The sequence below is a fragment of the Taeniopygia guttata genome, chromosome 3 (assembly GCF_048771995.1).
Source record: "Taeniopygia guttata chromosome 3, bTaeGut7.mat, whole genome shotgun sequence".
Taxonomy (NCBI): Eukaryota; Metazoa; Chordata; class Aves; order Passeriformes; family Estrildidae; genus Taeniopygia; species Taeniopygia guttata.
Genome location: NC_133027.1, coordinates 72,262,271 through 72,276,992, shown reverse-complemented (window position 1 = coordinate 72,276,992; position 14,722 = coordinate 72,262,271). Strand labels below are relative to the sequence as shown.

The 14,722-nt window shown below is 43.0% G+C and overlaps 1 long non-coding RNA gene across 2 annotated transcripts in view; it reads right to left on the bottom strand.

The window, feature by feature from the left end:
* Positions 1-14,722, bottom strand: part of LOC140683743 (uncharacterized) — a 50,665-nt gene that overhangs the window by 6,012 nt on the left and 29,931 nt on the right. The window lies entirely within an intron of this gene.

Below are 14,722 nucleotides of genomic sequence, written 5' to 3'. Positions count from 1 at the left end.
GCTGCAAACAAGATTAACTTGGATCTTAGAAATGAAAAGAGACATATACAGGCTATAAGTTCATGCAGATGTTTATAGAGATTGCTTAGGAAATAAATATCCCAACTGCGATAAAAATAATGAAAGAAAATAATCTAGATTATTTTGGTGAATTCTGTTCTCTTACTGCCACATAGAATTTATCTTGCAGGCTATTGTAGGTCATTAATCTATTTTGTTTTAAGATAGTTGTTTCTTTCTTCCCCAACCATATCCTAATATATGCATTATACAAAATAAAATAGTTTGTACATTTTAGCTTGTCTATGCTAGAAAAGGGTACTGTTACAACAATGCAGAAGTAACCATTTACACCTGTTGTGCTGACAGCATAAAGACATAATAGAAGAGCAACTCCCAAGAAAAAACTGGAAGAAATTAAGTGGTATAAGTCACCTCTCTATCATCCAAAGAAGGGATTTTGCCAGCATAAATGAGTTTGGTTACAAAACCTCACAGTTCTTACTGCAATTATTATACTAGGAAAACTTGTAGATCCAGACTGCCTACAAAAACATGACTGCAGCAGCCACCAATATCCCAAGGACTTGTAACACTGAAGTCAGTCCAGTTGTAACTCTTGATTTCACTGAAAGTTATTCCAAGAATGATTTTGTCCCACTGGACTGGATTCCCTTTCATAACAGGAGCATAAAATGCTCTTCTAGTACAATCACATATTCCAGGAAATATGTAAAAAGGAAATTTTTTTCTACAGTGGGAGGAGGGACCATGCCGTGAAGATGAATCATTTCTGTATTGGAATTCTTCCACTCCAGTAAATATCCAACCTCCCACCAGAATGCTGCCCTCCTTATTTTGCTGGCTTGTGAGATTTTTACAGCTCCAGGTGGCCTCTTTTTCCCTCCTAGATAGCGCAACTCGGCCTCACAGCCAACACGACAGCTAACCAGATTTTTTTTTAGCTTGATAAATATATCTGTGTGAAGGCATTGTGTGGCGTGTGTGAATCCAAGTGCTGCCAAGGTGCGAGCTGGGCAGCACGCAGCCCAGGGCTGAGGTAACTCTGTGCCAGGCAGGAGGAGCTCTGCCCCTCCCAGCACATAAGCAGGGGGAGCTTTCAGCATGTAGGGCACAGCCATGTAAATCCCTCTCGGTTACATGATTTCCCAGCCCCACATTTTAGCTTCCACCCAGTGCTCAGGTGCCTTGTGCTGGGTGTGCCGGGTTACCTGCAAATGTTTGGGTGCCTGGCCCCATACTCAGCCTGTGCTCTTCTCCTTTATCTGGCTCTTCTATCTGCTCTGATATGTTATGGCTTTTCTAAGCCTGGCAGAGAAATAAAAGCACAATCGTGCCTCCATCAGGAGAAATGAAGCTGTTTCTGGGTTTTGAGGCAGCAAGACATGAGGAATGCTAACTTAAGTTGGCTGTCACTTTGGTGGCAAAGTAAGCAGCTGGAATGGTGGTGGCTTTCCTAGGTACTTTAGAGCAGAGCTTGGGAAGCTGGAATGGGAGGATACAAAGTACTGCCCTGCTCCCATCTCTGCTATTTCCACCTCCTGTGATGGTGTTAGGACGGCATATCCAACTCTCCAATATCTTCTGTCAGCTCCCTGTAACAGCTTGACCATTTCTATGTTCTCTGGAGTGGTAAGAGTCCTGGCCTTTTATCGTTGGAGTGGCAGAAGTCAGCTTTGCCAGTTCAGTGAGGGAGCTGAGAAATGTCTTTGGCCAGTCAAACCCAACTATGTGCCCTGAAGTGCAACATTCCCTGGGTCTGCTCTACCAAGCACCACACAAGGGGTTGACATGTTTTATTACCTTCACTTATGATCAATACAGACCTGTTTCATTTTATATTGCAGCAGTCTAGGAAAGTGAAGATAGTCAGTGAAAACTCATTTAAAATTAATTTAATTCAGGCCTTTTCACTGGTCAGTCAGCAGTTTTGCATGCAGCCAAGTGATACTCAGACACCATAGGTGATACATGACCTGCCTGTGCAGTTTCATGTGCTTCTAGCTTTGACTGTCATTGCTGTTTCTCCTTATGTTTGGGATGCTTTTTAGACATGGTGCTTCAATGCCAGGGTGTGTGTAGCTCTGTAGGATCAATAGTGAGGAAAGCCTGTTTCACAGGCTGGCTTCTAGCAGGTGTTTATATGTGGTCGGCTCAGACCTGACTTTGCACTGGATGTGACTCAGAGCGTGTCCCTCATTGCACTGGCAGGGTGTAGGCATGTGCATCTGGGCAAAGCAGGTGCAAACCACTGTGTCCTGGGTTTCCTGGCCATTCATATGTGCAAATGGCCCTCCTCAGGCACCAGGGGATGTGTCACTTGGGGTGTTTTACCTCCCTGAAGAATCATGCCTTGGGCTTCCTTTTACTCCCATGCTTGGGTAAGGGGAGTTTGCTTTAACATGGTCAACTTGAAAACTTCAAGTGGTTTAAGTGTTGCTTCACATGCAGCTCAGCTGTCACAGCTCAGCAGTAGCTGCCTTGAGGGGAAGGGGAGAGTGGGAATTGAAGCACAGACACCCTACAGCTACAGCTGTGCGGCTCTGCCTTTGGCTGTTTTTGTAAAACACTGCAAAGTTTATGCATTTCAGTATCTGCCCTGTGCACATATTCCTGATTTGTTAAAAGCCTGGTGGTTATTCCCCTTCACCTGTTGCATGCAACTGCAGTTTATCCTAATTTGGTGTTTGGAAAAATCTTGTCAGTCAAATTACACTAGCAGAAGGAGAAAGTAAGCAAGGAGGAAACAAGGATAACTGCATATATTCCATGTGGATAGATTACTGTTCTTTAACCATAGAACAACTGTGGATGTTTTTTTTATTTAAAAAAAAAAAAAAAAGTCCCAACCACCAACCAAGCCCCAGCCTCTGGTTAATTACCAGCTTCAGCTACACCAGACATACCCAGCTATATGCATGTAGCTGAGTGATGCCCTCCCAGAGCAGGGCACATTCCAGGGACTTGGCTCTTTGGGATTAACCATCTCTTTCATCACCTTGGCTTAGACTACTGTTGCTGTTGATCCTGCAGTGCAAATCTTTCTGAGAAAGACTCTCAGGCTATTGATTACAAAACACCGCCATTTTGACAACCACCGCACAGGATCCAGCTCTTGGTGTTTTGCGCTGTTGTTTCCAGAGATAGGAACTCTATTATTGATCCCAGTCAAATATGAAAATATGCATGCTTTGCCCTATACAGTGTTGAATATCTAGTGAAGCAAAATGAAAATTATTTATGTCACTTGGGGGAAGGGGCTCTGCCAGTATGTGGGTGAATGTATTTTGTCTAACATCCTATTTAACATTAGTGGCTGAGAGCAGTAAGCAGGAGAATTACAACACTTCTCCTTGTGAAACATCATGCTAGAAGCAGAAGGGTGTGGATTTGTCCACACCTCATTTTAGGTGTCTAAATGAAGCACCAGTGTCAGGAGCAAAGTTGTCCTGGGCACTGCCTCAGAGAGAGACGTGGTTAAGATTTTAGGAGGGATAAATTGCTTTCTGCAGGCACCTCCCTCTCTCTTGACCACAGAAGACCACAGAGAATTGCACTGCTCGCCTCCTCACTGGCTGTAGTGAGGGAGCAGCGTGGCAGAAACACTGCCTGAAGGAAAGATACTGGTACTTGTTTGGGGCTTCTCTTAAGGGAGGGAAGAGGGAAATGCAAAATTATTGGCTCAGGATTCCTCTGGCACGGGGACAGCCACTGCCAGCTGTAGTCAGCATGTACAGCAGATCCTGTTATCTCCTGCCCAGAGGTGTGCTCCAGAGGAAGGTTGTACTAGGACAGTCCTCATGAGGTGAGAACCTCCTGTGATGCCAACCCCAAAGCTCTGCTGATTTACAGTAGGATGAAAATAGCCCTCAGAGGTTTAACACTAGTGGAAGGTCCGTCAGACTGGGACATCAGGGCCAACATACAAAGGAGTGGATGAAATAGCTAGTTTTCTGTCTATGTGCAGGAGCTCTCCACTAAAGATAGACTGCTGAACTCTTTATTGTGACATTTTTCTGTCCCATCTGCATGGGAACAGGTTTACCTCTGAATGCTATCACCATTAGAATAGGTACTGGGCAGTTTTGAGAAGCCTTGGGCCCAGGCCAGAATTGTACTGTAGTAAGAGAAATTTAAAACAACCCTGTCCCATATTCCCTGCCTTCCACAAGCTTGCTTACAGTGTGTTCCCTCTTAATGCTGTATGTGAAAACTGGCAGGATCCTCTTCTCAAAACCCAGGGGACTCCTGGATTCCAGCAGAGCTGACATTCACATGAACTGCAACTATGGGCAAGTTCTGTGCACCTTCTTGATGCCAGCATGTGCAAAGGAAAAGTCAGCATTAACCTTCTCAGCAGACCCTGCTTTCCTGGGGTGCAGGGGACATCCTGCAGGTACCCACTCCTTTTTTCTGGCTGCAGAAAGCCCCTGCCAGCAAGGAGGGAGAGCAGAGGTGGGATGGCTTCAAGCAGTATTTGAAAAAGTTCCAGTTCTTACAAGGCCAGTACAATGCTGAGTAAAAAAGGTGGGTGGTTTAGTAAACCTGGCATGGCCAGCAATGACAAAGTGACAAAGGGCATTTTCCTCGTGGTCAGCCTCGAGGTTGGGAAAGAGGGGCAGGTGCAGCTGCATGTCAGAGCAGGTGGTGAAAGTGTGCATTGCTATGATGACACAGAAAGCCAGACCCCAAGATCAATCGCTTTGGGGGGGTCTAAGGTGCTCCAGATGAGCAATTACAATGGTACAATTGACAGAGCTTCCAGTCCTATTACCTGACCTTCACTCTCCTCTGTCCCTTCTTCCAAAAAGGAGGTTTTGCAGTCCAAAAATGGGAAAGAGCACTTCTGTGTTGTTCATTTGCACCTGACTGTCCGCCACAGTTAACATGTTGCTTTTAAAATAATTGAAAGATAAGATAACGTTAAACCTTTCAAAATACACATTTATTTCCCCCTATGGGGAAAGGCCCTATGGATCTGTAGCAGTAACATAGATAACCAACAACAGCTGTGTGCCTCCCCTTCCTTCTCCTCCCTCCAGGAGCCTGTGTGTTCCTCTCTTTCCACTGCCGTAGTGTGTGTGTTTTGGACAGAGCAGGTGCCAGCTCAGGCAGGTCCCCACAGACACTTGTGCTGCCACAGCAAAGAGCAGGGCACGCTGCAGTGCTGGGGCAGGGGCAGAAACACTGCACAGGGGCTTGGTAATCTGCCTGCCTCAGAGCCTGCTCCTTTCCTGTCACTGTGGTGGAGGAAGCACCTGCGCGGGAGAAATGAGCTGTTTAACTGCCGCCGAAGATCAAAATGAAGAACACCTCTGGAAAACTGGCAGCTGGAGAAAGAGGATTTTGTATTTTGAAAAACACTGTGAGAAAAGGGAGTGACTGTCCCTGAGGGCTGGGAGACAGAGGTTCAAAGATTTGCCTTTCAAGTCTGTGCAACCAGTGAGATGCCTGCTTGTGTAAGAGCAGAGTTGAGGGAGTTCCTGGGACACCACCAGCAGCTGCTGTGAGGACAGGAGCAGGAAGAGTGATTGATTTCTTGGAGCACTGGCCTGGGGCACTGCAGGCAGCCATGTAGTAGAGGTTCTTTGGAAACTGAAGAGATCTCATACTGAAACCAGCAACATTTGCTGCTGTCTTCCTCTGTGGGTAGCCTTTTTGGTCATGCCTCTGGTAACTAGGAACTTTCCTGTCATTTCAAGACTTGGTCTATTGATGACCAGCTTGCAGTCAAATATTTTTGAGTGTGATTGTCCTTCAAGTTGGACAGTTTTACTTTTTCCCTCCTGTTCCCCCACACTGTTTATAGTGAGAAATCATAAGCTCTCTCATCCTTTGCTTTGCTGAAGTTCTTCCAATGTCTTATAGAACAGGCTGTTTATTCCCTGTAATGTTCCTGGATATGTCTTCACAGCACCTGTTCCAGTTTGAGAGCTTTCTGAAAAGAAATCTAACTGGAATAATATACAATATTCCAGATGAAGTTTCTCTAGTGTCTTTTCCACAATACTATTAGAATAATGTCTACTGCTTTTCTGTCTGGTTTTTACTACACCATTTGACTCTATTTGTATAATTTAATCTCTGAGAGATTTCTGCCTGTGATATCCATAACTTTTGGAGTACCAGCAACACCCTCCAGCTGTCTCCTGTTGACAGATTTCATCACAGATCAGTCATGTTTCACAACACCCCTGGCTTGTTGGGTTTTAGTTTTTGGTTTTGTATTTTTGGGGTGTTTTTTTGTGTGTGTGTTTTTTTTTAAATATCTAAACTGTCAGTAAAAATATTGAAAGTCCTAAGACTGGTACTTGTGGAACCCCCAAGTACTGAGTATTCTCATCCCAGCATAGCACTGTCCAACACAACTTGTATTCTTCCCTTAAGGCAGTTCCTCACTGCTTTACAGTTTGCTGACTAATCTCCATCTTCTCCAGTTTGCCTTTTAATCACCAAAGTTGTGGCACTGAATCAAATGCTTTGCTGAAGTCCAATAGTTGAGACAATGTTACCTCTGCATAAAGAGGGATTGAGTTAATCACATCTAAGAAAGGTAATTGCTTTGTTTGGCATGATGTAGTTTTAAAAGACTCATCTTGCATCTTATCCTGTTTCCCAGCTACTCATTACATACAATTTGTAGTTATTCATTCTCTAAATTTGTTCTAAAGCTCTTGATATGCAGCTGGTGGATAATCTAGTGAGGACATGCTTTATACACTTTCCTATAAATCTGCAGGATTTTTGTGTGGCAGATTTAATACGCTGTATCTACTTGTGCTTTCATCAGCTTTTAATGTGGTCTGGTTTTAACTCTTATTAGGTGAGCGCTTGCTCATGAAGGTGTAGGCAGATTCACTGACCTTGTTTGGGACTGTCCATACAGGCTTTATGTGTTTTCATGCATTTTATGCTTTAGTTCTCAGGTTGTGCACCGTGTGAATGCTTTGTGCCTTCAGGCTCTTGGGAGAATGAGTTGTAAAATTTGTAAAGAATTGCTCGGCTGACTGTAGAATATAAAATTAGTATTTGAAAAGGGAGAGCAAAACAGCCAGGGTAAATGCAGGTTCTCCTTGGAGTCACTCAAGTTTTTTGACAGCTGCAGTGTTGCAGGAGCAACTCAATGTCATGGGAACACAGGAATTTGTTTTCATCAGAGAGCTGCTTTCCCTGCCAAGCTGGCAGCAGCTATAGATGAAGCCTTAACAGGGAAACACTTTCATACTGCCTGTGCTAGGAGGGGAGTTCTCCATGAATAAGTGACAGAATAGTAACCTTCATCTTCTGATCTTCTTCCGTCTTCTCACTGCCCTTCTTGTGTTTTGAGGTTTTTTCTTTGGGTGGTGTTTTGTTTTGTTGTTGTTTTTTTTTTTTTTTTTGTTTTTTTTTTTTCTGCTTACCAAAATACTGGATGGCAGTGAACACAGGGATGCCTACAGATTTGCACATTGCAAGGGCAGAATTCAAAAGGTGAAAAAAACAAGTATTGTGTAATGCTCATTTTTTTCAACAAAGCTAAGATTTCCTCCAAACCTCAAGCTGTTTCCTACTACCATTCTGAGGATCATCCCCATAGCCTGCTCTAAGGTGTGGGATATTCTGGAAGAAGTTAGTTTTTAGCTTTGATCCTGAATCAATTCTCTGTCATTTATGGGCCAGATGTCTCTATGAGTTAGGCGATCCACTGTGTTTTGTCCACCACAGGGAGGGGAAAGAGATTCCTTGAGGTTAAGTGTGTAACTTAACAACCCTAGAGGGACACAGCCCAAGATAAGAGTTAGAGGGGACTCTGATGGCCAGCCCAGTGATAGTGTTTGTTTTTGCAAGTGTTAGAGGGTGTGTTCCTTGGACATGTGAAGAAACAGCAAAGAAAATACCTGTTTGCGAGGGTGAAAGGGAGGTCAGTGAGATGAACATTACAATTATTTGCTAGTATGGGCCTCCTCAATGTTCTCTCTATACAGTAGGGTATAGGCACTAATAAGCTGGAAAAAGATAGCCACAACCTGTGGATTTAGAAATACACTGAAACACTCTCTGCTTTTTAAATTCTATTTCAAAATTCTTGCAAACAGACTAAAATTTCTCTGCCATTGATATTTCTGGGATGGTCAAAGCACAGTAATTCATGTTTTGAAGTGTACTGTCTACTTGTACTTGAGATATTGCTGTCATATATCTGGTTTAATCCACTTCTCACGCTGCCAGGTACACACAGCAGATGTCTGTCATCACCAATCAGTTTTGTCCCAGACCAGTCCCCGGAAGATGTTCAAGCTGCTGACTTGCAATGTTGCTGTTTAGTCGTTATTAGGTTTCCTCCTGTTCCTCAGGGTCACCGTCTCTTCTTTCCTCTTCATGTTGAAACAGGGCTTGTTGAAGGACCTGGTTATCAGGCACTCTCAAAACATGGCCAAGGTCAGTCTGTTTTCTCCACTGTACTATTTGTACAGCTGTGGGTAATCACGCAGGCTCTGAAATCTCAGCATTCCTTTGGCTCTCTGGCTGCTTTATGATCATTGTCTCCCTGCAGGAATCCGCGTTGAAGCACTTTGATTTCTGGGGAATAGACATGTTCTTCCAAGACTTCAGCTTGTACAGGTGTATGTGTAATGTATATTTAATAATAGTGGCTCAAAAAGGCTTACAGGGAAGCCTAGCATTGATGCTGATGGCTTCCATATGGGATGCATTCTTGTCATGGGAATAAAGGAAGTATTTCAGCCATTTTTATATCATATTCTTGGACCAGTGAGTAGAGATATGCATGTCATCTATATGTATCCTCAAAAGACCTGTGCTCCAAGCATACCCTAATTTGTTAATTACCCTTACATAGCCTGTGATAAACTTAGAAACCACTAATAGTGGTGTTTAAAAGTCATTAGGATTGATGTTTCAGTTATTACAGTTTTCTAAACAAGTATTGATTCTCTGTGATTTGTTGGAATAGGTGAATTTTCCTGGGGGACAGAAAATAAAAACTTCATGCTGACTTTTTAAAGGTGATTTTTTAAAATATAAATGCATATAAAACCTTTATTAATTTGCACTCTGGGGCCTTCACACTGTGACTGAACTATAAAATGTTCAGTCTGTAATGCGTACAGTTTTAATATGATTTCAGTTTTCCAGGTCAGAGCTGATCATACAGCACAGCACTCAGGAATAGCTAGGCCTGAATTTTGGAGACACCTGCAGAAGTAACAGCCTGTGACCAAGTTACAACTTTTGTGTGTGTATGAACGTTTCTGTGAGGAGATTTTTCAGCCCTTGGTGTCTTCAAGGTCATCCCCCATGACACAAAATGACATTGTTAGACTACTACCTGTTCTCCAGCTCGTTTCGAAAGGACAAAGGTCTGTAACATAAGTGTACTTCCTCTACTCATCTTGAATTCTTTGTTTTGATGCAGCTGGGTCAAAACCCTCCCCTGAGACCAAGCATAAAAATTCTGGTTTCTGTGCCTGGACCAACACAGATTTACCTTTCTGCAGAGTATAAGACTCACAAGCCCTCTGTGGCATAGGGGCAGCAGACAAAGCCTATTAGTATGATGCCAAAGCATTGTTCCAGAGCACCTGGGTATAAAAAGGCAGAATTAACTCTGTGTTAGCATTTAAACAACCTGGTGAAACCTGTCAGTACTGCTCAGTGTGACCCACTTGAGCAGAAGAAACTTGGATGAAAGCAGCCACTAGCTGTGGGAAGGTAAAAAGCTACGTAGGAAAGTAGATGGAAGACCACCAACACATTCTGAAGCAAAGGCTTCTTCAATACAAGTTTGCAACTGGCACCCCCTGTTCTTGACCCCTCATAATATGGCTAGGTTAACTAGTGCCAGTTCAAAGGGCAAATGGCTATTCTCTGACCAAACTGGTCGTGTATCAGTCTCCTTTCCCTTCCTCATCAGGTCTGGAAGGTCCCATGTACCAGGCAGAATTATTTTTCCCATTCCCTATCAGCCTCACGGTTCCTGGACCCTGGGCTCCCTTCTTTACTAGCCTTGAAGGTCCCAGGCACCCAGGTTGTGATGACACCATCACAAAACAAGGAGGTGTGACAGAACACAAAGCACTGTCTATAAAATCAAGCAGTTATGAGACCACAGTAGGATTTGGACCACAGTTGCCACTGGACAGCAAAACCCAGGGGTCAGGGATACTTCCACCATCATCTGCTTCCCCCAAGTTCTGAGTGATTAATATATTTCCACATGCTTTTATTCCATATTATGATTATTATATTGATACTACAAGCCAAGTATTAAGATTTGACCCATTCTGCAGAGCATCCAGGTGATTAAGAACTGTAAGCCAACCTGTGATACAAATTTTGTGCTAAGCTACCTAGAAAATTATGATATGCTGATTCTAATTATAAAAATCATGTTCAATTCTGGTCACAGAATTGTATGCTATGCCAATCATAAAATTCTGTTTAAAGAAATAAAGGTTTAATTATAATTATGACTTTGTGTCATCATCCTTCCATGCCATAGTGGTGGGTGACAAAACAGCTTTCATGTAAAATCTATTCTGGCCCAACTGGGAATAAAGCACTTGGAAAAAGCTGCATACAAATACCTTGTGCAGATATTTTTTCATCAAGGGAAAATATTTATTCTGGTGTAAGTATATCAAATAGCTCATTCTCCAGTCTAATAAAAGGTAACAGATGGCTCTTCAGCTCTGCATTGAGGAAGGAGTCTACTAAGTGGAGTGGCCAGTCACAGAAAAAACAGTCTGATGAAGTCACAGAAGGTCCTTGAGACCAGCAGTACCAACAGAGCCTATGCTCAGGGGGCACTTAATCTCCATTTCGCCCTATAATCACCATAGACTCTCCTCATGCACCAGCTGCTAATGTTAGCATTACAGAAGCCAGAGGGTTTTGCACTGGAACATGTAGGAGGTGTCTCGTTTGTTTCTTTATCCTGCAGAACAAGGGGAGCTTCTTGTTGGGGTTTGGAGTCTGTCGCTGGGAGTGGCTAATGTGAGGTGTGCAGTTTATGCAGGGAAGGTTCCCCTAACCTGTCATTTCTTGTGTGGGTGTGTTTTGCCCTGGAGCAACCTTAACTGCTTTTTTAACAGAACTTTTTGGTGGGAATTGTTAGGAAAGCATTTCTCTAACTACCTAAGCCTTGCTGTGTTTTTTTGCCCTACCTATACCGCAGCATAAAATATTCTGTACATTGGGAATTCTCCAGACTTGATAGTCATCTCAGTGGCACCCAATTTAAAGATAATTATTCCTGATTTACATAGGCATGAATAAGGCCTTTCCATATATAATATAATATATTGCCTCTCTCAGATGTAGACATAAAGGCCATTCTCAGATTCCTTCTCATAGAGAGTTAAGTGCAGATGAATCAGATTAACTCCTTTGCCAAGAGCCATTACTTCCAAACTGCAGCATTGGAGAGGACCAAGAGGGTGAAGGAGAATATGTATTTGGCACTGCAGTGCAGGGGCAGCAGGGGGTCCTGAGGGCTGTAGGAACTGAAAAGCATCTGAGATTCTTTAAGGTTCACATGGTTCAGATGAGAGACCTAGGCATGCATACCAAAAACAAACAAACCAAAAAAAAAAAAAACAAACCCAAGCAAATTCTGCTGTTATATAATTGGAGTTACCTTTTCTGATGAGAGCCATACCTTCAGGTTCTCTCACTTTTCTGACTCCCAAAGCTAAAGGAAACATTTTAAGTTTTCTTTGTTTGCAGCTCTTACTCCACCAGCATCTTTTCCAAAACTAGAACACATTATAGCTTTAGCTCTTACATTTTCTCTGCTCTGCCTCCATGCTATGGAAGAAAAGCCCAGCATGTAATGATCAAGCCAATCTGGAGCAGCTAGAAATACAAAGGATCATATAATTTCAGTTAGACTTTGTAAGGGGCTCAGACACAGAGCAGGGCATGGGAGAGATGAAGGAGAAGGGTTAATTTCTGCATTTCACTTCTACTGCATTAAGCGTGTTGGTGTTGATGCAAAATAAAGATATTCTCACCTTGAATTCCTCCAAAGCAATTATTTTATGTGGTTGCCTCAGTAGAATGAAATAGTTATGAAATAGCCAGCACACCCACCCAGACATAAGCCAGGCACTAACTGTTCATGTTTAGAAACAAACTTTCCCCATGGGTACATTATTCACAGCCGGTCACTTGCCAGTTTTCCCTTGGAAGATATAAACTAAACATTAGGAGTAAAGGCGATGCATAGTTTAGTTTCTTTTAGTTTTTCTCCAGATGGATGTTGCAACAAATCTGTGGGTTCTCTCTATCCTTTTTTTCACTCACTCGTTTACAAGTCAGCTAAATCAATGGTACATTCCTAAAGTCTTCCTGCTGATCCACTCAAGGCTGCACCATGGTGTATTAGCATTTGGATCCTGAAATCTCAAATTCTACCAGCAGTAAAATATTCACAGCTTTCAAACTTTATTCCAGGAAATGAGGAAATCATCCTCCTGATCATCCTGCCACTGCTGTGGGCATCTCAGTTGCCTGAGAAACATAACAGGTTGTTGTTATAACAGCTAGAGACCAGCTGACCTCCCGCTTCCTTTCCTCAACCAGCTGCGAAACTCCTCGGTCATGGAACAGTCTCAAATTGACCACCTGACCCCAGTTTATGCAATTCCCCTGTGGCCGTTTCATAAGCTTTTTGTCACTTCACTTCACTCAATTGTTTGTGGAAAGCATTCGCAGTTACCCTGGTTAATGGGAGCGTTTCGGTGTGACAGCTTGCCCCGTGGCTAAGCCCTCCATCTCCAAGGCAACCTCACAATCTTGCTCTAAGCGTACTACGCTATGTCATGGAATAAAATGAGACCCAAAAGGATATGCCAAGACAATTCCAGCTCTAACTATCCATAGTGCAATTCTGCTTTAGCAGAAGTTTTAGGAAACATTCCCAGGCTGGTTATTTAAACGTGGGAGGGCACCACAAAGATAGCATTTGTCTCTAAAATTATACAAGGCATACAGGGGCATGGAGAGCTACACCATGAACTCTGCCAGGGATTTCAGGGATCTTAAACAGTTTCCACAGAGCTGCATCAAAATTATTGAGGGCAGAAAGAAATGGTAATTTCATGTGTCTGACAACTCACCTGGGTCCTACCTCTGCACAGCTCCATTACTTGAAGCTCTAGGTGTTGAAGCAGCCTCATTAGTGTGGTTCTTGAGCTGAACCCACCACACTCCTCTGTCTGCCCTTCACAGAGTTCATCTGAGTCAGTGTTAAACTTGGACTTTTACAGAAAAGGAAGGACTCCTTTCCTGCTCCCTTGAGTGCCATGTTGAGGTGGTCTGCTGATAGTACTGCAGAGTACCAGAAGCCTCACTGAAGGACATTGTGTAGGAGTGTTGCTGAAGCAGATCATTGCTCAAAGTGGCAGACTTCAGGGATAAAATGAATGGAGAAGTTTCAGCCCTCTACAGTGGTTGTTTTCCCCACTCAGAAAGGCACAGATCCTGTCTGGTCTAGGCACTTGTGCAGTGTCCTCACAGCCCTGAGTCTTGGAAAACACTTCTTTCCTATGTGAAAGCTGAGTTACCAACCTTGTCTTAGGCTCAAGAGCACAGTTGTGTGCAACCCATATACATCTTAGTATGACCTTAAGTCTCTGAGAGAACCTTGTTGGTTTGTTGTTAGCTTGTTTGGGGGTTTTGCCCTAACCTAAATCCTCACAACTCCTTTCTCCTACCAATTCCTCCTTCAAAATGTTGCTATTCCACCTTCACATTTGTGGAGTTGCAGATGCCATTCTCTTCAGGCATAAAGAACACAAAACTGTAAGGGAAAGGGAAAAGGTTTAAATACCAGCTAGAAGAAAATGAAAAATTCTGCAACTAACCTGTTACCAAAGTGGTTTAATGCTGCTACATTTAAGTGGATTGTTTCAGAAGAAAAACTCCAACCAGTTCTTTTTCACAACAGCATCCTGTTGAAGTCAAACAAGTTGAATATCTCCGTGCACGTGCAAAGTATCACTAAGTCCAACAAAAATCAGCTGAAGACCTGACCTTCACTCTCTATAATTGGCTGAAAATTCTCCAATGCTGGGAAGCATTCAGAAGCAGGCACTATTTCCACTCTCCTGCGACATTGAAATAACCAAAACAACTCTGCTTTTTGTCCAAAGAGCTGCCAAGAACAGGGAAATAGCAGTTTGAAAAAAAAAAAAAAAAGTATGTGTTTCCAAAAGCAGTTTTGTACATCTTCTAAAACAAAAGGCTGTGCCTGAATGTGTGCAGCGATAACACCGATACAAATAATTTCATGTCCTGATTTTGCCCCATAGAAAGCAGAAATCTCCTGTGCAGCTGGTAGGGCAGCAATCAAGCTGTTGCACAACTCAATATGCAGATCAGGCCTGAGGAAGTTCTGCCGGGATTCTCTTTGTCCTCTGTTTTTCAAGTGTGATTGAAATCTGTTTTCTCAGATTAGGAAATTGGAGAAAGGTTTTATGTTACACTTCTGAATAATTTTGAACACTGCATGACAGTCACATGTTCTCAACAGTTGAAAATACCAGGTTTGAGCAACTCCTGCTTGGCTGCCTGGAGACTTTGAAGCTCACTGTCAAAGTTTTACTTCTCTGCTATCTGAGTGAGGTGAGTTACTATCCTCCTGAATCTGTTGACAGATTCACCTGATATTCAAGTTTGTCAAAAGCTGTTTATTTGT